The 18,221-nt window shown below is 42.2% G+C and overlaps 1 protein-coding gene and 1 pseudogene across 3 annotated transcripts in view; one reads left to right on the top strand and one right to left on the bottom strand.

Annotated features, from left to right (window-relative positions):
- The window catches only part of ME3 (malic enzyme 3), a 186,347-nt gene that overhangs the window by 37,914 nt on the left and 130,212 nt on the right, over positions 1–18,221 (top strand). The window lies entirely within an intron of this gene.
- On the bottom strand, positions 13,920–14,641 carry LOC113593732 (60S acidic ribosomal protein P1-like; annotated as a pseudogene).

Here is an 18,221-nt window from a genome sequence, read left to right as displayed (position 1 = left end):
AAATTAACACTCTCTTATACAGTTTCAGTGTTATTCTGTAACTTTTCATAGGAATCTCTTTTTCACCAACAAGATTATGGATTCCTTAACATTAGAAACAAGGTCATAAATGTGACCAAGTCAGCATTGTGTATGTTCAAATTTAGATCTAGCTAATATTTTTTCTTTGTCTCCTGTATGTGACCTCTCTCTGTGCAAGGTATTTTTCATGCGATCTTACTTGATCCCTATATTGTCTCTTAAAGAATCTTGTGATGTGGATCTTCTTATCACAGTTGCTGGAGTGAGGAGACTGAAGCTAGTTAGGTTATTTATGATCCTACCTCTTGTAAGCAGATTTGAATTCAGGTCCTAGACTTCAGGCTAGGACCAGTGGTGTTGAATAATGGGCTTTGGCCATGCTCATACTTAGTCTTTCACTGAAGTTTAATGTCATCTCAGAATATTTTTTACATCTTGGATTATTTATTTTCCTTTTGTCATTTGGACCCTAGCTTGTAGATCAAGTTTCACATCTGTGCTGCAGTTTAGCACCCAAAAAAGAAATTTTATATATGGTAGAGCCAGAGTGTATTTGTCTTTATCCTTTGGTTATTTTTCCTTTCCTACTCACATAGCTTGTGGTTAAATTATTTTCCTTAGACTTTCATACAAAAATAATTTGCCTTTGGGTAGACGCCAAGCACAGACCATTTTCAATCCTCTACAAGATTGTTTTTCTAAGCAGTTCAAATGAAAGAATTCCCATGTCTCACAATGGGCATTTGTAAGTTGCTTATTTTGGGCAGTCAGTGCTAGAATGTAGTTTCGTTTCTACTCACTCGCATCTTCTCACTACACCTACCCTTAGGAAATGACCCAATAACTACACAGAAAACAAGAACAATGACCCAAAAGCCCACACCAGTTACTGTTTCCAGATTCATGAGAAGTTTGTCTCCTTTGTGTTGAGTTTGAAATTTTAATGAGGCTATTTAATTTTCCACATTTTACATAGCTGTGCATAAAAATTCCTTCTTAGGGACAACAGAGAATTAGAATGAAGAACCTTCAAACTAATTAAAATAATCATATGGCTTACATTTATCAAGCACTTACCTTGTGCCAGGAATAATGCTAGGTGTTTTGTATACATTATTATAGCTAAGACCTACATCACCCTGTGGTAGAGAATTTTCTTCGTATTAAGTAGACGAACCAACACTCAAAGAAATCATTTGTCCAAGGTCACTCAGCTGTAACAAATGCCACATCCAGGACTCAAAAACAAATTAGACTGGCTCCAGAACCCTTGTCCTTTATCTTTTTTAAAAAAACTATTATTTTGCAATATTTTAGATATACACAAAAGTTACAATGATAGTAATATACGCCTCACCCAGTTTTCCCCATGTTAGCATCGTATGTCCAGGATCATTTGTTAAAACTAAGAAACTGATATTGGTACATTGCTATTAACTAAATTCCAGTTGTTATCATATTTTATCAGTTTTTCCACTAAGGCCCTTTTTCTGTTCCAGGATCCAGTCCAGGGTACCACATTGCATTTGGTTGTCCTGTCCCCCTAACCTGTCTGGTCTGGATAGTTTCTGTCCTTCCTTCTTGTACAACCTTGGCAGTCCTGAGAAATACTAGCCACGTATCCTGTAGAATACCCCCCAACTGGGTTTATTTAATGTTTTCTCATGATTAGACTAGGGGTATGAGTTTTTTGAAAGAATATCACAGAGGTCGAACCCTTGTTCTTAAACACTTCTGATACTGTGTCACTTTCAGTCATGCCTGTATTGTAGACAAGCAGAATATTTCTGTTTGTCATTCTACCTGAGACTGAACTACATCTGTAGTGTAGTTTGGAAAAAAAAACCAAAAAGGTCAAGGTTCATTTAAGCTTGTAATATAATTGGAAATCACATGATGGCTTCCTTATTTCCATATTGACAGCTGAGAGCTCGATAATAAATGTCAACACTGAGAAATTCCTAATGAATTCCTAATGTTCAGGTGAAGAGAAGTTCCACTATTTTCATGTTGGAAATCCTTCCAAGAGAAGTAAGCCTAAATATGGCAAAGGTTTTATTCAGAAAAAAAATTTCTTTAGTGCTACTTATGATAATAAGATGTTTAAAAAATAGCATAAATGCCCGGCAACAGAGGAGTATTTATGTAAATTGTAGCATATTCCTGTAATGGTATAATATTTAGATAATATTTAGTGGAAAAAGTGAGATTCAACACTGTGTATTTGTCAGAGTCGGAGCTAATGATGTGTGCATTGTCCAGAAATGACTGCAGGAAAATACATACCAAAATGTCAACAGTGGTCATTGGGTGGTGGGATTACGTGTAAGTTTTACTTCCTTCCACTTCTCCATACATTCCATGCAGTTAGGATGTTTATGTTTTCCTTTGTTTAAAAAAAATATTTTCAAAGGAAGAATCTTTGAGAGCAAGACACATGAATTAGGTTTCATTCTGTCTCTAACCCCCAAGCCATAGCACACCCAAGGTCAGCATGCCTTAGTCTGAGTGTGGGGGGCTAGGAAGAGGAAGGGGGTACTCCGCCATGACCCACCTCACACCACCAACACCCCATACACAGGTGCCCATACCTCGACAGGCCTCCAGAGGCAAAGTACACCCCTGGAGCCACTTGACTGTAGATGGAGACCAAGGTGAACACTCACTAGCTCTGTGATCTTGAATCAAGAGGTAAAGGTGTGATTAAGGGGAGTCCCACAGTCTGGATTTGAACCTTGTGCAGGTAATTTTACTCTCTGTGCATCTGTTTCATCATCTATAATGGGAATAATAACAGTATCTACCTTCTCAAATCTGGGAGGGGACAAAGTAAGCTATACCTCTAAAGTGCCTAGAACAGTACGTGGCACATAGTAGGTACTCAGTGAATGGTCTTTAATATAATGGCTTGTGATAGAACAGTTAATTTTTATTCGCCGGGAATTCAAGAATGCCCTATTAAATGATTTCTCGGTTAACCTCTGACTCTAAAACGCTCTGATTCCAATTATCCATAGGCTATGGCTTCTGAAACTGTGACTCTGAAAAATACATGTAGGGTCTGAATGTGGCCAGAAGCTCACTAATGTCTATACGTGTAGAAGAATAGTGTCGAAATTCCAGCTTAGATTTCTGAAAGTCAGAAAAGTGTGTCCCAAAAGGACCTCCAGCTGAAGGCCGTAGCTCTTGGTTTGTCAAGCTGGATCACATAAAAAAAAAAGAATGTGGTTCTGCCAGAGTGGATGTATTCTTACAGCCAAAAATCCTAAAAGTTCTCCTGTGGCCACATGTGACATGATTTAACATTTCAGACATTATATAAAAAAGTAGCTCATTAATTTATTTGAAGTGGTAAGCGCTATAGAACTGGGAATGCCAAACACTTAATATTGAATACAATATTAAGAATAATACCAGTATAAAAGAAATAGCTTGAACTGTTCCTAGGTTAATGGATACAGAGAAGCTATTGAAAAGCTTAATTTCCAGAGCACTTAATTCAGGGAAGTGTTTGGCAAGTGAAGTGAATGTTTGGGTTTGAGGACTCAGCTTTGGGAGACTACAAAATAAATCCTCAGGCACCTGGTTGGTGACCATTGCCAAGAAACTGTGCAGACAAAGAACTGAAGTCCAAGGTATAAGCACCATGCTGGGAATTGGGAGACCCAGGTTCCCCAGGGAAGGTTGTTCTTGCTTTGGGGAGCCCTTCATGTCCAACCTGGCTCACTGAGTGTCCAGACAGAAAGGAAAACAGGTCTCCAGTCTGCTCGTAGGGAGCAAAAGGGGTCTTGGACTCACAGCAAGGATGTAATCCAGCCTGTGTGTTTTGGATCTAAATTAATCCCAAATCAGGCCAGTTCAAAAGAAAGATTTTTTAACCTAGTTGAGATGAGTTTGCAACTTCTACATGAGTAGTAGAAATAACATTTTCAAAGCACTTCACAGCCTCTAGTGCTATAAGTCTTTGGAGCTAGGCGGACCTGGGTTTGAATCCCTGACCCACAATTTATCAGCTGTAAGACCGGGGCAAATTACTTAAACTGTCTGTTCCCCAGTTCCTTCTTAGAGGTGCTGAGAAGTTTACAGGAGATTCTGTTTCAAAGTCCCAAGTACAGAGCTAGGCACATAGTACACACCCAATGGTCACTATTGTCTTTGTTCCTCACGACAACCCTTCAGGTGATGGTCATTATGGCTCCTGTTTTACAGATGAGAAGACTGAAATTAGGAGAAGCTGAGTACGTAGGTCTAAGATCAGATATGCAGAAGCAGAGGAAGAGCCAGTATTCAGGCCCCATCTTCAGACTTAACTTCTGGGTCTTCCCATTGTGTAACAAGGCAATGCCTTCCTTTTAGTGCAGTACCAGCCAGATAGTCACTCATTTCAACCAATCAAACAAGTGGTTTTTGACCAGCTACTTTTCTTTGTGCACTTGGGAAACGAGCCTTTGCCCCGAGAGGCTGTGGCAAAGTATCTAAGGCTGTTAAGTTGTGTTGTCCACAACTGTGAGTTTCTGATCCAGAACACCAGCAGTTAAAACAGCCAGAGAGAACAGGTCAGCAGGGTGAGTCCCCATAGATATAGATGGTGGAGAGATGAGTGGAGGCAGGGCCAGGAGGGAGAGGCTGAGGCTCGAGTTCAGGAACAGTGTCATCTGGATTGGGGTGATATCTGGACTTTGGGGCTGTCTGGACCCAGAGCCACAGCTGCCTTAACACTGGACTGTCTGAGGTCTTCCATTGTGCCCTGGCCTTTCTGAGCAATGGTTGGTTCTGTTCCGTTCAGGAAACACTTGCCCCCTATGGTCAGCCAGTCACTGCCTGGGCTTTGAGTTGCAGCAAGGCCCCATCATTCCTTCCCAGACTCAAAAGCAGACACTCTGTCAGTCGTTATTCATGCCAATAAACACAGACTTCCACATCCAGCCAATCTGCTTTGGGTAGCAAACAAGAACACCCCCTCATACACACACACACACACACACACACACACACACACAATCTGAGGGAGTACCCCAGGATGCCAGATTCAAGCATCCCCAGCCACCCCTGCTTGCTCCTAGCAGAGAGGCCGATGCCTCCCAGTTCTCTGGCCACAGAAAGGAGGGCAAATAGACAGTGGAGCCACCAAGTCCTGGGTCTCCGTCCCTCAGACTGGGCCTCCCAGGGGCCTTGGATTTCAAAGTGGGAGGTCTTGCAGTCGGAGTTTTCTGTGCCTTCCACCTTTGTGCATGGCATCCTGTGCCCAGCATATGCCCTGATTTCCACATTTGCTAGTCCTACTCAGAATTAGGTCCAATTTGAACATCCCTTTCTCCATGCAGTATCAAGAATGATGTTTCTTTACCTTGAGCCTATTTAGTATTTAGGGATTTAGTTTATGCTTGTTGGTCATTTTCTTTATTATGAAACATTTCAGACATGGAAAAAGTGTAAATATAAATAACATCTATGTAGCAGTCATCCAACTTGAGAAACAAAGCACCGTAAATATATTTGATATCCTCCTGGATCATGGCCCTCTCCCTTTCACCATCACCATCACCATCATAATTTTGGTATTTAGTGATTCCTGTGCATGTTTTTTTTTTAATTTTTTTTTTTTGGCAGAGAGAGAAAGCATGCACACGGGGGAGGCATGGGGTGGGGAGAGAAAGAGAGGGAGAAAGAAAGAGAAAGAGGGAGAGAGGGAGAATCTTAAGCAGATTCCACGCTCGGCATGGAGCCCAATGCAGGGCTCGATCTCATGACTATGAGATCATGACCTGAGCTGAAATCAAGAGTCAGACACTCAACTGACTGAACCACCCAGATGCCCCTCCCATGCCTGTTGTAATACATATGGATGTATTCTTAAATTATAGTCTTTTTGTATATCTTTAAACATCTTAGCAATTATGTTATATGTAGGAATACTTCTTCAACTTCGTCATTTTAAAGATGGGTTTGGTGGTAATATCTACCCTCAAAGGGTTCTGAGGGCTAAATGAGTTAATACATGCAAAGCACATAACCGCAAAGCACATGCCAGGTACCTGGCACCTGAGAAGTGTTAAATAAATGTTAGTTGTTATTATTATCGGTATGTCTTCACTTAACTGTCTTTCAGGAGTTATACATGTAATACAGTTAGTTGTAGACCATTTATTTTAATCACTGTGTATAACATTCCATTTTATCAGTAAACTGAAATGTACCTCCAGGCCTCTGTTGATGAGTATTTAGTTGTTCCCACTTTCTGCTCTTAGAAACAATTTTGTAATTTTATACATGTCTCCTTGTACATGGGCACATTTTCCTGGCTTCATAGGAACAAGAATGTGAAATTGCTGGTACACATCGTTAATATACTTTAACTCACTTCTGAACTAATATTATGATTATACTGGGCCCTTTGTGTGTGTGTGTGTCTGTCTGTGTTTGCACAAATCTTAAACATTTCTAGCATATTGTAAACTCATAGAAGGCAGCCAATGTCATTCAGTCATTCTTTGATTCATGTGCCCAGTAAAGGGAGCATACAGGTCTAGGTGGCAGGATAAAAATTAAATTGCATGGACTGACTCCCAGGGTCTCTGTGCTGTAAAAGACACACTCAGGACCCAGGTAGTCAGATTTGCATGTCATTTTACAGGGGAAGGTTTTCACTGAAACTTCGCAATGGACCATGCATGCGTTGGTCTCCTGCCCCTCATTAATGGCACTGCTGACTTGTTGGGTGTTTAGAACTAGTCATTAATCCTACAGAGTCCAGTTTCCTCTGATGAGAAAGCACTATTTCATTGTGTTTAAAAGCACAGACCAGGGTTCCAGTCCTGGCATCAGCACGTATGAACTGCATAAACCTGTAGAAAGGATTTAGCTCCTTCAAGACCTTGCTTCCTGGTCTGTAAATGGTGCTGATACTAGTGTCTATCTAAAAGGGAGCTTGTGAAGATTACACGGGAAAATGCAAGTAAAGTATTTAGCACAGAGTCTGGCACATGAAAAGTGCTTAATCATTGGTGGCTATACTGATGACCATGTTGATTATGTCATCCATTAACCGGAAGATGCATACCTTTTTAGAAGTCAGCATACCTGGGAGTCATCAAGAACTTTTGCTTTCTTCATTGTGCCGTCAGGCATCAGCCTATTACCCAATTCAAAACTTGAGGGTATTACCAGTTACTACCTCTTCTATATGAATGTATATTCACAATGTATTTGATCCCAGCCTTGCTTTATTTGGAGAATAGAGATGTTTCATTTTATTCCCTAACTTTTTTTTTTCAACCATCAGATTTGGCTCTAACAGGAAAAAAAAAGGTAACTTCTTATATGTCTCTTGATTCCCTGCTGGACACTGGGGCAGGCTTCCAAGCCCAGGAACTCTGCTGGCAGCTGCATTCTTGAGCCTCTAGAGGGAGCTTGCAGGGTATTTGAGTCCATTGCTCTGCCTCTGGGCAAAACTGCCTTGAAACCATACCTGAAAATATCACTATTGTGAGTAGGTTCTTGGAGAAAAATTCCAGGATCATTTTCCAAAATAGATCCAGACAGTGCCCAACCTGCTTCCATCACATGCATACTTAATTTTACTGTAACTGGGTTTCATTTCAGAGTGGTCTCCAGCTCCCCACAGTGGCCCCTCCTAGGAATTTTCCTAAATTAAGCCAGCGTGCGTGAACTCCGAGAGAGACACATAGGCCTTATCTTTTGGCTGCCTCTTTGTCCCTTTTCTAGAAGCAGGCATAGTGTTTCACAAATAACGAGCTGCCGCTAAACTTAAACCTGCTAGATTTATCACAGAATGTGTGGAGCTTTTTCTGTCTCTAAGAAATACCTCCTGTTATTTTTATTTCTTATTTTCTTCATGTGTAACCTTATATTTAAGAGGGGTATACTGCTTAGGCCTAAGTTAAGACTGGAGTAAAATGTATTTATGTTCCTCCCAAACAACAGCCTGGTGCCAGGCACTTGGGGAAACAATGTGATGGCTTATGGGGCAGTCAGGGCATGATCTTCTTTCTAGCATGCCTGAAAGAATGATTCTGGAACCCCAATCTCTTTCTGAAGGGCAGAAGGCAGAGGAGCACCCTCCTCAAGTATCTGAAGGGCCATCAAGCAGAACAGGGAAAGACTTATTCTGCATGTACAGAAGGCAGACCAAGGGCATGTAGGTAGAGTGTAGTATGAGGTCAACTTTTGCTCAATGTCAAGAAAAACTTTGTAAAAAAACACTCACTGCTCCATCTCTGGAAATGCTTGATTGGAAGCTGAAAAAACATCTATTACAGATACTGTGGAAGGGGGTGAGGGGGACCCTTAGACCCCTTCCAACTTTGAGATTCTGTGACTCTCCTTTGGAAAGGACCTGTTTTCCTAGCTTGCCTCTTGCTGATGGTATTGACTTGATTGGGGATATTTTTCCCTTGTAGTGAAAACACTGTGTCTCTTAAGTCACTGGTGTTATACAGTCATTGGTGTTACATATATTGGTGTCATTAGTGTTATGGAGTCATACATATATTGGTGTCATTAGTGTTATGGAGTCAGGACAGAACGACTGTGTGTGGTGGGAAAGGGAGAGAAGAAGGGGTGAGGGAAGGCCTTGTATCATACCTGAGATCACTGAAGGATGAGAGGGTTTAGGAGAAGCTGGGGGTCTCCAAGGCAGACTTATGAGAAAATGAGAGACCTTGGTTTATTCAAAGCAGGAGGTGTTTTCTGGAATGGCTTGACTTAGCGACATCAGAGTAAGGGAAGAAGTAAAGGTTAATGAGCATGTGTGATATTCAAAATATTTAATGACCTGTATGGCTTGGATCTAAGCCAATCAAAACAGCAGATAGCTGTTGTCCCAGTGCTGCTGGAATACCAGGTAAATATCATCCCAGTCCATATGTCTAAAATAATTTTTGGCTGGAATATCCCAAACAAGGAGTAGGACAATAACATTTGTGATTTAGAAAGATCACTCTGAGAGGAGAATGGATTGCTACAATTCTTGCTGGCTGTGAATGTCAGTTGAGTAGAATTGGTTCAGCAAGCTCAAGAAGCAATGCTACATTAAGCCAGAAACCCAGCTCTGGAAACTAAGCCTGTCCCTCAGTCCAGAACAATAACAACAAAACCCACAGTGTGCCAAAATGAAAATCAGGCTGTTGGTTTACAAGAAATGTAACCCTATCTCCTTCTGTTGTTGGTGGTGCCAGACTGGTTTTCAGGCGAAGCCTGGTTTGGCATCAACTCCTGGGCGAATTTGCTGAAAACAGCAATCTCACATGTTTACACTTCTTTTGCCTGGTGACACATGGATTAGAAAAAGAAATAGGGAAGATTAAGTCAGGAGGGGTAAGCATCAGATAATCCCAAGCCAGACAAATGACCTCCAAATCAAAGCCAGTCAGCCAACCAAAGTCTCCACGCTACTGCACCGAAACTTCTCCACTTTTCCACACAGGGAGAGTCATCAGCACTGTGAATGATCAGTCAGTTAGTTCCCAATGGGTAATGGTGTATTTTTTCTGTCATCTCTGTGTAAGAACACAAGGCCTGAGCGGCATCTGGTGAGCATCGGTCACTGAGGTCGTCAGGGGTATTTGGAGGTACTGTCAAGCTCATGGGTCACAGGAGGAAGGAAGCCTGTGTAATGGAATGTGAGAACACTGATGGGGACCTGGAAATAGCTTCACTGCAGGCCGGCCACTGATTGATTCTTTAGGGTCAAGGCCAGGGTTCCATTTGAGTGGCACTTGTGTGTGTAGCTGTAAGTAGCCAGGGACACCACTTTCTCTTTGCTGTCCACAAGGAGAGACTTAGTAAGGCATGTTGCTGAGATGTGTCCCCAAACTCTAGCTCAACAGTATGTCAAAGGCTCAAGAGGGAAGTGATGAACTTGGAGCCACGTATGTGATCGTGGGCAGGTGAACTCCTGAGCCTCAGTCTCCTCATCCATAAAATCAGTCTTCGCTTAACTTCTGGGATTGCTGTGGCAGTCTCATAAGATAAAATACAGCAAGGGATCAATTGCTCATTGTTATTGTTGTTACTGCTATTCTCAGATGAGCTCAGATAGCTGTGGCGGGGTGGGGTGAGGGGAGGTGGAGTCTTTCTCTGTAACGTGCAGTGGTCTCCCAGATCCTTCTCTGGGAGGGACACACATAGGCTCTGGAAGCTCTTAGAAAATTGAAGTGGAGAAATAGTTGTTTCTGGGCCAATGGGATGGGGCGTGGAAGCAAACGCAGGGAGAAGAAAATCATGGAGAGTCCTGGAGGAAGACACTTGAAGTGAAAAACTTTGAGCTTCGGAGTCAGACTGTCTGGGTTTGAAGCCTAGCCAGCCCCTCTCTCTCTGGCTGTATGACTCAGGGAGGCCGCTTGTCTCTTCTGACTGTAAAGCAGACATGATTTTTATAAATCCATTTTTAAAGGGTTGTTACAAAGATTGTAAACAATGAAATTGAATAGAGCCTAAAATAGTAAATATCAATGAATAATGGCTATTGCTGAGGACCACTAATTTCAATGTAGTTGGCCCTTGAACACACAATGTGGTCGTTACTGGCGCTGACCCCCAAGCAGTTGAAAATCCATGTATAACTTTTGACTTCCCAGAAACTTGACTACCAATAGCTTACTATTGATTGGAAGCCTTACCAGTAATATGAACAGTTGATTAACACATGTTTTGTATGTTGTATGTATTATATATTGCAGTATCACAATAAAGGAAGCTATAGAAAAGAAAATCTTATTAAGAAAATCATAAGGAAGGGAAAATACATTTACAGCACCGTACTGTATTTATTTTTTAAAATTCACATAGAAGTGGACCCAGGCAGTTCAAGCCTGTGTTGTTCAAGGGTCAACTGTAATTCAACAAAAAAAACTCCTGTTTTGTATTCATACAAATACTGCATGGTGTCACTTACACGTGGAGTCTTAAAAACAAAAAGAAGTTGAACACATAGAAACAAAGTAGAATGGCAGGTGCTTGGGGTGGGGTTAATAGGGGGAAGTTAGTAAAAGGGGGCAAACTTTCAGTTATAAGGATCTGATCTAATGTATAACATGGTGACTATAGTTGATGATGCTGTATTGTAGAACTGAAATTTGCTAAGAGAATAGAACTGAAGTGTTCTCTCACACACACAAAAAGAGTAAATATATGACGTGATGGATACGTTAATTAACTCGTTGGAGAGAATCCTTCCACGGCATGTACATATATGGAATCATCATGCTGTATTCTTTATTTTTTTAAATACTTCATTTATTTTTGAGAGAGAGAGAGAGAGAGTGCAAGCGGGTGAGGGGCAGAGAGAGGAACACACAGAATCTGAAGCAGACTCCAATCTGAAGCAGGCTCCAGGCTCTGAGCTGTCAGCACAGAGCCCAATGCGGGGCTTGAACCCACAAACAGTGAGATCATGACCTGAGCTGAAGTTGGACGCTTAACTGACTGAGCCACTCAGGTATCCCTGTATTCTTTAAATATATTACAGTTTTATTTGTCAGTTGTACCTCAGTAAAGCTAAAAATAAATACTTGTTCATAGAGGAAATGCCAGTTCATAGACTGAAAGGGACTCTGAGTTCCCCTGAATTACAGATGGGAAAGCTGAGGTCCAGGGAGGCTGGCCCAGGGTCACACAGCAATTGGTGGCAGAATGGAAACCTCAATACAAGTCCTCAAAAGCCAGAGTAACTCCCTGTCCATCAAGCCTCTGAGATGGAGGCCTTCCCAGGACCCACACCCCGTTACAGGTGGCAGATCTCATGACTCAGAAGCCTTCTGAGTGCTCGTGGAACAGCATGTACAGGTGCTCTGAGAAGTTGCAGAGGGCAGTGCAGACTGGAAACTAGGTTGGCAGAGCTGGGCCTGGGGCCCTGGGGGTCAGTGTCAGAGAAGAGGCTGAAGAGTCACATCACCAAGTCTCTCTCTGAGGAGAGGGAGCCACTGTGGGGCTTTAGAAGACAGAGGAACACAGAGACTTGTGTTTTCGAAAACTCATGCGGTGAGGACACCATGTGACCTGGTTTTCCCAGTACAACACCAGTACAGTGGATGAAGTTTATGAAGTGCTTTTGTGTGTGTGTGTGTGTGTGTGTGTGTGTGTGTGTGTGTGTGTGGTGGTGGTGGTGGGGTGGTGGGTGGGCAGGGGTATTCCATAGAGCTCTCAAAGGCCTTTGTGTAGATTCTCATTTTTCTCATCTGATCTTCACAGTAACTGTCAGAGGGAGGCAAAGCAGTTACTATCAGCCCTGTCCTCCAGATGAGGAAAACCAAGGGGCAGAAGTAAAGCACCTTGTCTGAGCTTCACTGGCCAAGAGGCTGGACTTTCATTCCAGCACTTTCCCCACTACAGCACACTGGGCTACGTATGCTGTAACCATGTCAGTAGTAAAAGTCATTTGGTCCAAAAGTAAATTAAAATACATTAAGGACAAGAGACATATTAGATGGCTTAGTAAATACTTGTTAATTTTTTCTACCATAAACTACAAAATTTAATAACAAATTTCTATAGCAAATTTTAACAAATGTAGTTTTCCGTTGCAAACAAACATCTATAGTCTCAAGGGTATGAGATAACAGTACTTATAAATACTGAAAGAAACTTTTTAATATCCTGAGAAGTCTCTTGGAGTAGGAAACAGACTTAGAAAGTCAGCTTTAAGGTAATAAAATAACGTACAGAATGGGAGAAAATGTTTGCAAGTCATATATCCAGCATCCAGAATACATAAAGCAAGAAAAAGAAAAAAAAAACTAAAAAATGAGCAAAGTTACTAGAATAGACATTTCTTCAAAGAAGATACACAAATGGCCAATGGCACATTCGGAAAAGATACTCCACATCATTAATCAGAGAAATGCGTTATCAAAATCACCATGAGATACCACTCCACATCCGCTAATATGGCGGTTAAAAACAAAAAGGGAAAATAGCAAGTGTTGCTTAAGATATGGAGAAACTGAAACCTATATACGTTGCTGGTGAGGATGTAAAATTGGATTCAGCCACTGTGGAATTTGTTGTGGGGGTGCCTGTAAAAGTTAAACGCAGGATTACCATATGACCCAGCAAGTCCACTCCTAGGTAAATAGCCAGATGTGTGGAAAACAGGCACTCACGCAAATGCATGTGTAAGAATATCCCCAGCAGCACTCTTCACAGCGGCCAAAAGGTGAAAGGGCGCAGACATCCACCAACAAGTGAATGGATAAACACATCTTAGTGTGCATTTACAACGGATACCAATCAGCTATTAACGAGAGTGAAGTATTGACACGTGCTATAAGTCGGATGAACCTCAGGGACGTGCTGCAGTGAAAGAAGGCGGACCCAGTCTGTCACCTCTCTCGTATGATTCCATTTAGATGAAATATTTAGAATAAATATATCAATACAGTAAAGTCTATAGACACAGAAAGTAGCTGAGTGTTTGCTTAGGTCTGGGGGACGGGAGAATGAGAGTATGGGGAGCAGCTGCTTAATGGTGACAGCGTTTCTTTTTTGGGGTGATAACAATGTTTCAAAAGTACATGAAAGTGTTGGTTGAGCAACTTGTGAATGTACGAAGTGCATTTTTAAATGGTTAATTTGGGGCACCTGGGTGGCGCAGTCGGTTAAGCGTCCGACTTCAGCCAGGTCACAATCTCGCGGTCCATGAGTTCGAGCCCCGCATCAGGCTCTGGGCTGATGGCTCAGGGCCTGGAGCCTGTTTCCGATTCTGTGTCTCCCTCTCTCTCTGCCCCTACCCCGTTCATGCTCTGTCTCTCTCTGTCCCACAAATAAATAAACATTGAAAAAAAAAAAAGAAAAAGAAAATGGTTAATTTTAATTTTTAAGATACATAAAATACAGATGATGGGTTCAACTTAAATTAGGGTAAGAGGTATATTAATATTCAGTAGTAATTTTCTTCACTATTAAAATGTCATTTCTAATGTAGTGTTTTTTTTTTTTTTTTTTTTTTAAGAGTTCAGCTTTTCACTGAACAGGTTACAGAAGAGGTTAGTCAGAAAACCAAAGCCCATGTCATCATCACACTCTTCCGATTCTTCTTCCTTTGCTTCCACCTCCTTCTCGCCAGCTGGGGCAGCGGTGGTGGAGGGGGTGGGACCTCCCGCTGGTGCAGCGCCAGCTGCTGGGGCAGGTCCACCAGCCCCTACACTGCAGATGGGGCTCCCGATGTTGACACTGGCCAGGGCCTGCCTTTGCAAACAAGCCTGGCCAGAAAGGTTTAGCATTTACACCTGCTGCTTCCATGAGGGCGTTGTTATCCTCTGTGACTGTCACCGCATCGTGGTACAGATTGAGGGCTGAGGAGATGCCGGCGAGCTGTGAGAAGGAGGCTATGGGCCGGTGAGCGCTGAGCGGGTGCTGCTGGGCACAGTGCTAGTCACGGGATGAAGTGAAGGCCTCACCCCAACACAGCCTTAGCTTCCTCTAACATACTGGATTTTCTGCTCAAGGGTTAACTGCCTCCCAGATTATTCACAGGAACTGTGCCACAGTTTCCTCATCTGTTAAATGGGAATAATAATTGTACCTGCCTCATTTAGTTGTCCAGAGGATTAAATGAGTTAGGAGACGTAAGTCTATACCTACGTAAACAACTTACATCCATGTAAACCTAGTTACGTTATGTAATTTTGATGTATTTGCATATGTTTACATTTATATCATATATAAATTCCCTACTTTTTTCTGATTCCCAATTATTTCTCAACAAAACAAGCCGTTATTATATGCAGAGAACTTTGGCTTCATGAGGGGAAACTTCTTGGCTCTTTTTTTCTTCTAGGAGACAGCCCCCTTGCAGCAAGATGTGCTGTCTTCCTCTAAGGCATTTCCCGTGTAGATGTTAAGTCCTCACGTTAGAAGGTCATGCTGTGTCTGATACTTCACAGAGTTGGATAGGTAGATAGGGAGCTACAGCAGGACTGTTCTCAATAGGTGTCTAGTTTGCCTCCCCTTCCTCAACAACAAAATGTGTGGCTTTTATGGTTTCCACTTCCCCTCACAGTCCTTTGGCCAGAAATAATCACAGGGTCCTAATCCAGCTGCAAGGGATGCTAGGAGATTTATGGAGGCACATGGCCTCTTTGGTCAGCTACTAACTGTCTCTCCCTCATAGGTTTGGAAGAATTTAAGGGAGTCTGGGGAGCAGTTCACTGCTCGTTCTGACCTGACCTTGTAAACGTGTTCTGTGGAACTGAGTTCCAGGTTCTGGTTCCAGTTCCAAGTACCAGGACCCCTGTGGTCACATCCCTGCCTTGGTACCATATCTCAGGTTTTATGAACATGAGTCCTGTCACGTGAGTCTGGGTCCCTGCTAGCTGCTGCTTACCTAATCTGCTTATATGCATCTGTGTATTATCTGATGTTGAATACCATCCATCTCCCCGAGCTTCTGCCTTGTGCTGGACGTGTCGGCTAAACTTTTTCTGGCTGCCTGTTGCCAGACCTTTCCTCTGTTGCTCCCTTGCTGTGGCTGTCTTCCACAACCTGATCTACTCTGGTTTGACCCGTCTCGTCATCATCAAAGACCTGGTTCTGACTGAGGAAATGGAAAGCATAACCAAAAAGGAGAGAAAGTACAGAAAAGGAAGAGGCAGGTGACATAATAAATAAACATTATGTGTAGAATGGGTTCAAGTCTAAACTCTGCTACTTACTATCTATGTGACCTTAGCCAAGTTTGGAACCTTCCTAAAACCGGTTTCCTCAGTTACAACATGAGAGGGGTAGGCCAAATGATCAGCCAATATTTTATGATTCTATGTGTAGGTAAGAAACCTACTGAACGTCTCTTGGGTTCTTCTGAGAGTAAGGAAGGAGGCCAGAGCATAGGCTCTGAGTGGAGGTGTTATGGGCAGTATTTTGAGTGGTAACTACTTAGGAGTATCCAGTCCTTCTGGGTAAATGTTTTCCTGGGCTTTACTGAGTAAACCCCGAAACTTGTACTCTCAAAAATGGAGAAGGGGGAGAGTTGGCTTTAAATATATTTCATTTGACTATGATGAAAGGATTAAAATTGCACAAGTAGGAAATTTATAGGGCACTTTACATTCTGCTCATTTTTGCACTAGTCAGAAAAGCTGAAATTCAGTATGTTCTCAAATTAGCTGAAGAAACCCCTTGTCAAAGACCCCTCAATCCATCTGGTTATCGTTATTAAATCATTATGGGGCGTGTGTGCTTTCCATAGGAAAAAAAATGAATAATCCCTTCAAATATGTAATTTTATAGGTTTTGAAATATGAAGGCAACTATTAAGGGAGCTATCAAAGCAGTCTGAGGTATAGTGTGAGTTGTCAGGGGAAAAATATAAGAGAATTTTCAATAACTGAAGGTTCGGCTGATTCTCATGCCAAGGCCTGGGATTGTAAGAACACTTCTTGGAATTCCTGGAGACTGTTCATTGCGTGGAAGAATCTGGACCAAGGAGATAAATTCTGAATCACCTGGACCATGTTAAAGTGACTGGGGGCTTGAAGGGGTAGAGAGGGCCCCCCCACCCCCGCAGACGTGTCTTCTAGCACAGCTGCCCTCCCAAAGCACAGCAGAGCCAAGAGCCTCTGTTCTTCTCCCTGTAGCATTTTGTTCCAGGAGCGCTTTTGTCTGTGCCAGCATTGCCTCTTAGACATCAACCCAAACAGGAAAATATTTTCCCTTAAGCAAGACATAGTAGAAAGAGGGAGAGCCTGGATTCAGACAGATTTTGAGCCAGATCCAGGCTCCCAGGCCTCCCGCTGGTAAGCTTTGTGACCCTGGGCCAGCATAGTGCCTAGTCTATGGAACACTCCTGACCTAAACTGTTGAACCACGGCACTTACTTACCTGACTTGATCAGCAGTTTCCTTCCTATAAGATAGTGTTGAAGAGTACAGGCCTTAGAGGCGTCACAGCTGGGATCAGATCCTGGCGTCACAAGTACTTAACCTCTCTATGCCTAAGTGTCTTCATCTACCAAATGAAAAGGATAGTGTCTATATCTTAAGCTGGTTATAATGATTGTATGGATCAAAAGCACTTAAAGCCGTGCCTGATACATAGTAACCACTCTTTATGTGTTTATTGTAAAAAGAGTATTCTGAAATTTTCTAACACATGATAAATGCTCCCAAAATATTATAGATGACGTTTTCATTTTCTCTATTTATTTTATTCACGTATTTGTATGTATTTCCATACATATTATAAGCCCGTTTTAAAGTCTTCAGCATCCTCCAAAGGTTTCCATGAAGAAAACAAAACTCCCTTCCCACCATTCAGTGCTTTATAGCTGACCAAGTGCTTTAGGGAAAGAACTGATTTGACTCTGACTTCAGTCCTGCCCTGCATAGAGCCCACCTGGCTTGTCCTGGCTGGTCCCCCAAGGACACCTGGCATTTGGCTGGAGAAACTTGCTGCTGACTGGGCTCCCAGGTGCATCAAGCCCTAACAGGACACGATTAGTCATCATCATTCCCTGCTACCATCAAGGGCTACCTTGCAAAATATAGGAGGTGAATTCACTGTTGCCATCCCTGATTTGGGATGGGGATTGTTTTCTCACTAGAGGAAAAAAGTAACTTTGAAAGTTGCCACCTGGATGGAAATTTAAATGTCTCTTTAATCTACTTCTACCAACTTTGAGAGTTGGTAAGTGATGAGGGCAGAGAGGAAAGGGGGAAAGCCCTTAAAGAATGCAATATTGCCATTAATATGAAACTGTCAGAAAAAATTAAACCATAGTACTCAGTGCTAGTGGAAATGCAGTAAGACAGTTACTTCTATACGGATTTGGCAATATGCCTAAAGAGACTTAAAACTGCTTGATCTCTCTAGAATGTAAGCTTCATGAAGGCAGGGATGTTTTGTCTGTTTTGAATTTTGTTTGGGTTTTTTTGTTTTGTTTTGTTTTTTGCTTATTACCAATTTAGAATGTTGTCCAACACCTAGCAAGTACTCATTAAATATTGAATGAATGAATGAATGAATGAATGAAAGAGTTATCTCTAGAGGCCCATAGTAGTTTAATCTAAAACACAGAAAACAAATAAAATAGGGCCACCTGGATGGTTCAGTCAGTTAAGTGTCCAACTTTAGTTCAGGTCATGATCTCACGGTTTGTGAATTTGAGCCCCATATTGGGCTCTGTGCTGGTGGTGCAGAGCCTGCTTGGGATTCTCTCTCTCCCCCTGTGCACACACACTCTCCCC

The sequence above is a fragment of the Acinonyx jubatus genome, chromosome D1, assembly GCF_027475565.1.
Source record: "Acinonyx jubatus isolate Ajub_Pintada_27869175 chromosome D1, VMU_Ajub_asm_v1.0, whole genome shotgun sequence".
Lineage (NCBI taxonomy): Eukaryota > Metazoa > Chordata > Mammalia > Carnivora > Felidae > Acinonyx > Acinonyx jubatus.
The sequence above is the reverse complement of the archived record's forward strand: the minus strand, read 5'-3'. Positions and strand labels throughout refer to the sequence as shown.